Source organism: Pseudophryne corroboree, chromosome 3, assembly GCF_028390025.1.
Source record: "Pseudophryne corroboree isolate aPseCor3 chromosome 3, aPseCor3.hap2, whole genome shotgun sequence".
In the NCBI taxonomy this organism is placed as follows: Eukaryota; Metazoa; Chordata; class Amphibia; order Anura; family Myobatrachidae; genus Pseudophryne; species Pseudophryne corroboree.
This window is the reverse complement of record NC_086446.1, coordinates 770,412,181-770,418,025: the sequence shown is the minus strand read 5'-3', so window position 1 is coordinate 770,418,025 and position 5,845 is coordinate 770,412,181. Positions and strand designations below refer to the sequence as shown.

General features: G+C 44.3%; 1 long non-coding RNA gene across 1 annotated transcript; it reads left to right on the top strand.

Moving 5' to 3' along the window:
- Positions 1-4,747: 4,747 nt before the first annotated feature.
- LOC135058248 (uncharacterized) lies at positions 4,748-5,102 on the top strand. Its single transcript, XR_010244704.1, has 2 exons — positions 4,748-4,817; positions 5,001-5,102. It is a non-coding gene; the product is annotated as an uncharacterized LOC135058248 (long non-coding RNA).
- The last annotated feature ends 743 nt before the right edge of the window (positions 5,103-5,845 follow it).

Below are 5,845 nucleotides of genomic sequence, written 5' to 3'. Positions count from 1 at the left end.
ATATAATATGAACCGGGGCACTGTAATGAGGCACAATATGAACGGGGAGCACTATATATCATAATGTGAATTGGGGGTACTGTGCGGCATAATGTGTACTGGCAGCTCTGAAATGTGACATAGGGTGAACGTAACACTACTGCGATTCATAAAAGAAACTAGGGCACTACTATGGGGCATAACATTAAATAAGGCTCTACTATGGGTCAGAGAATGAACTAGGGAACTATTATAGGGCATAAAATAACAACTGCTGCAGAGAAATGTCTCTAGAAGCACTGGGCGGGGGCCCCTTCAAAATGTTACTATGGGGCCCACAAAGTTCTAGCTACGCTTGGTTTATAATCACCCATTGTGTGATTTCGCACAACAACGATCAGGTCTGAATTAGGCCCATAGATGTATCATACAGTGCATCCGGAAAGTATTCACAGCGCTTCACATCTGCCCGATTTGTTGCCTTATCTGTGAAACTTTTCCTCTGCTAATCATAAGACAATTGAGCACGTTCAGTAAGGAGAGTATCATATATTTGCTTGGCCGATAAATAAGCTTCTGTATGAGCAGGGGAGTCATGTTGTTTATAACGCCGATATGACGACGTGAGCGTGGCGCTTAGTTCTCGTAATCTAGAAGAGAACTTCTTTCATTTGGAATAAGTGTAGGACATAATGTGGCCCCGAAGGACTTCCTTAGCAGCTCCCCAATAAAGAGGCACGTCTGTCACCTGTTCGGCGTTATCCATAGTATAAATAAACCAGGTTTGTTTAAGATGAAGAAGAAAGTCAGTGGAGTGGCGTAAATAGGCGGGGAATCACCAGGAGGCAAGGAAGCGGTGGAGTAGCGCCAACTGGATATGCATAGATACTTACCTACTTTCAGTTTCTCCTGGGGCCTGGCTGTGACATCATCAAGCCCCGCCCACAGATCGGAAAAATGCAGCGATTCACGGGTCCGCGGGAAGGGGGCGGGGCTAAAATGACGCAATTTGAACCCCTTCCCCTCCCCACGAATACGGGAGAGTATGTCTCCATCCTGCCTGCATCACTAGGGTGCAAGCAGAATGCGGGAGACCTGCCTACTCTTACAGGGGGTGCGGGGGCTACCCCCAAAAACTGGAGCCTCCCGCAGCTTCCGGGAGAGTAGGCACGTATGATATAGGAGCATGATCAGATATAATTATATCAGTAATAGACGTGTGGGTGATTTTAGGAAAAAGGCATGTAGAAGCAAAGAGAGAGTGTAAATCTCAGTAACTGGTGCTTTCTTCTCAACAGCTCCCGTTACTGGTAATCCCGATAGACAGTGAGATACAAATCTTCAGTGTCGCTAGAGAAGAGCCTAACGATTCCACAACGGTCTTATCAGTTCCAGTCTCAGCAGAGTTCTTCAGAGAGGGAATGTCTCCAGCTCTAGGTATTTGTGGCTGGAGACCAACACATGCGGTCAAATGACAGCCATGATACGGAGGGGATTGAGCCTTTGCCACACCATTTCAGATGAACTATTGGCGCTAGGCACTATATAATGTATTGTATATAACAGTATATGCAAATGCAATAAGTGTGTTTATATTTCATGCGTTGTGCGCAGTTGTAGAAAAGCATGTTTAACTGTAGAGACTGCATTTATGGAATGTTTACGTATTGTATAAGGAATCACCATGCTTTCTGGCTTTCTGAAATACTGTAGGAAACTATATGGAAATGATCCGGACTTGGCAAAGGGTGTTGTATAAAATGACCAAGCCTTTCTTCTCAAACAATGCACTCCAGGGGCTATTCCTGTATTGTGGTTATGAAAGTAATCTGGTTTGGGTGATAGTTATATGAAAGGAGGAAATTGTTCAGTTCCTTTGAAATGCAAAATGTTATTTACATTTTGTGAGATAGTTTGCTGATTGGTAGCCTAGTCCTAGAGGTATATGGGGGCAAGGTTACATACTGCTGGTTTGTGTAATTGCTACAAAAAGGGCTCTGTGCGTGTCTTCTCTGAACATCAAGGATTGTACATCTGTGACATCTATATGCTGTGATTGCCCCAAGTACCATCTGCAAGGGGAATTGTCTTTTTCAAGAAATTTGAGCAATATACATCTTGCCTTTAAGGCAATTGCATCTGCTGAATCTCCAAGCTGAAACCCTTTACCAGCTACGCAGTGGAGACTGGTCCATAGTGAGGACCAGTGGAAATTAGACAACGCCAACCAGGAGGCATAGTAGAAGTGTGTCCACCCAGAAGTAGGCGGTTCCAGATGCCAATGGTAGGAGCCTGGGAGAAGCAGTTCCAGGTGTCCATGGTGGCAGCGAGTTACCCGCCCACTGCGCAGTGGGTGGAGTCAGTAACAGGTGAATACTGATGGTGAGAGGAGTTGTGAAGTAAGCCCACTCAGTGACAAGTAGCCACCCTTTATTCCAAGTCAGTGGACATCTGTGATCACCTAGCAGAGTGATGTCATGCGGTCACAGTATTTTCTGAGGGCAAGTACATATGGGATGTCTAACTGGGGGTACTGAGATGATGGGATTGCAAGCCAGAAATTCTGACTTAACCTCTAAGACTGATATACATGTAGAACACCTTGTTAAGTCTCTGGACTGGCCTGACAGAGAAAGGAGAGTACATCTCTGAGAACCAGAATGAACTGTTAACATATAAAAAAGCTCCAAGAACTGGGGTGCTCATCTGCAGAACAAAATAATACAAGGTGTATGGAGTCAAAAGGAAAAGAGACTGCATGGAACATCTTGGAGACATGATGTGAAATAGAGCAATTTGCTAAACTACAGAAAAAACATTGAAAGACCTTTGCACATAATGATCCGTGATAACCTTCATAAAACAGGCAAGGAGGCAGCAAAAGCAGATGCATGATGGTATGACCTCAGCACTCATAAGATGGGCAGAGAACCATATAAAGACCCCTCACAGAACTTCATGCAGTGGGAAAGGACAAGATGGCAAATTACCTCAGGAGAATGGCAGTTATGGAAGGCGGTGTTTCAACAAATAATCAAAAGTTTTCTATACTCCCAATAGAAAAAAAGATAAAATGTAGACCTTTAACTGCTTCTTTTCACTAGTGTAATGCCTCGGGCGGTTGGGTTGTGCTGGCCTGGGGGGTCCCATATTCTGGACTTGAATCTTAGGAATCAGAGGGACCCACCTGATGAGGCCACCTAGTCGTGGTAGATAGCATAATTTTTGGCCAAAAATGTGGGCCCAAGAACCTGAATTTTACCCCATGGTAAATTGCAGTTTATTATAATTGTTCTGATTATCAGTGTTCTTAGGGTTAGAGTGTGCATCTACATTTCCTGTTTTTATTTTCTGTGCGGCACTAAAAGCCTGGTAGCACCTTATGTTTGGAATTAGGGTGTGCAGTCCAACCCGCCCCCCATATATTTTCCTGATTGACCCCCATCTCTTTTTACTTCCCGGGTCAGCGTCAAGATCCTTCTAAAACCAGGGAAATTGTCTCAGAGGCTGAGGACAGGGCATCGGCTGCCAGAGCTAACAGGGGCCCATTCTACCAAGGACAGTGTGGACCCCCTGAGCCCACAGGGAATCAGCACATGAACTTTTCAAAGCAGAAGAAAGTTCAACTCTTCATGCATCATTTTCTGGAAGTCATTACTCCGAGAACACTCTTCAAGATAGATAAAAATATATAGAATAATAAACGATTATAGGATTTTAATTACTTACCGGTATATCCTTTTCTTGTAGTCCGTAGGGGATACTGGGAATCCATTTAGTACCATGGGGTATAGACAGGTCCACTAGGAGCCATGGGCACTTTAAGAATTTGATAGTGTGTGCCGGCTACTCCCTCTATGCCCCTCCTACCAGACTCAGTCTAGGAAACTGTACCCGGGGAGACGGACATACTTTGAGAGAAGGATATAAAAGGAAAGTGATGATTCCGAACCAGCACACATAAAACAAGAGGAAAGTCATGCTAACCAAACTTGAAACCAGGAACAGCTGAACCAAACAACAATACTTAACCAAGTAACAGTGCAGGAAGTACGAAGCACCGGGCGGGCGCCCAGTATCCTCTACGGACTACGAGAAAAGGATTTACTGGTAGGTAAATAAAATCCTATTTTCTCTTACGTCCTAGAGGATACTGGGAATCTATTTAGTACCATGGGGAAGTACCAAAGCTCCCAAACCGGGTGGGAGAGTGCTGAGGTTCCTGCAGAACTGATTGACCAAACTGAAGGACCTCAGAGGCCAAAGTATCAAACTTGTAAAACTTAGCAAACATGTTCAAACATGACCAAGTAGCTGCTCGACAGAGCTGTAAAGCCGAGACACCCCGGGCAGCCGCCCAAGAAGAACCCACTGACAAAGTAGAGTGGGCCTGTACAGATTTTGGAACCGGCAAACCTGTCGTGGAATAAGCAAGCTGGATAGTGAGCCTGAACCAGTGCGCAATGGACTTCTGTGAAGCAGAACACCCAATTTTATTGGGATCATAAACAACAAACAACGAGTCTGATTTTCTGGGACGAGCTGTTCACTTTACATACACCTTCAAAGCTCTCACAACATCCAAAGACTTTGAAGAAGCAGAGGTGTCATGCCTTCAGCATTTGCTTTGTGTAGATCTGATTACTTTTACTACAGAAAGTTGTATTATTGCCCCATCTGGTGGTCAGTCCCATCAATTAATTTGACCCTCATAGCCTCTTGTAGCCAGTCTTGCAATGCATTCTGGGATGAAGAAGCTGGGATCAGCCTTTCTACTTCCCTCATGGTCCCAGACAGTCATGCTTTACATGGGTCCAACTCTCATATAGCATTCGATGGTGAGTTTGTATATTAAATGTCTCATCTCAACCTGTTTAGCCAGTGAGTAATGTTAGCTGCACTGTAGTTTATACTTGCACATGTAATCACATGTTTGCACAGCCCATGTTATATGTACTTGTGTATATCCATTTTGCTTTTCACATGCATATCATAATTGCATATTCTTGTTTCATTAACAGTTTTACCTCATTATCACACATCATCATATCGTATTGTACATCAAATCAACGCATCATATCTGTGATCCCTTTACTGAATAATAAAACACCGTTCTACAAACACCTCTTCTGAACAGATTATTGAAAAGTAAAGGTGGTTATACTGTAGGCTTCAAATTTGCCAGAAAGGGCTTAGTGAGAGGCTGAACAGTAAAACATCGAATGCTACAAGCAGATGGACTCTCTTACACTGACTCCGTCAGTAAATCATTGCCTGTCAGCAGTGGGGACATATACTGACTTACAGAGCCGTTACACTGCCAGCCACAGCTATCTGCATATGACAGCCACACAGTTTCTATACAGTCTACCAACTATGGCAGCTCAGCAATAGGAGTACCGCCATTTGACTACACAGAAACCTGTACAAGTCAGTGCAGCCACGCTTATAAGGCAACACAACAGTCTCTTCACAGTCAAGCAGCTTCATAACAGTTCAAAGATACTGACTCCTCAGAGATCTGCGACACAGTCTGAACAGTTACTTGCAGACAGCATTACAGCAGTCTCTACACAATCAAACATCTCTACCAGATCACCATGTCACAGAAAACGATATCCTCATACAAAACAAGGTCCCAAGTCTCTGGTTCCTCCAAATCCTTGTCTGTCAGTAATGCAGCCATCATGGCACGTGCAAAAGCGGAAGCCGCAAAAGTAAGGGCTAACTTTGCCGAGCAGGAGATGCAATTAAAAATCGAGAGCAAACGCTTAGAAGCAATCGGCGAGAAGCTCGCTGCAGAGAAGGAGGCAGCGGCTGCCATAGCTGAAGCAGAAATCTTGGAGACTGCAGAACTCCCTGATAT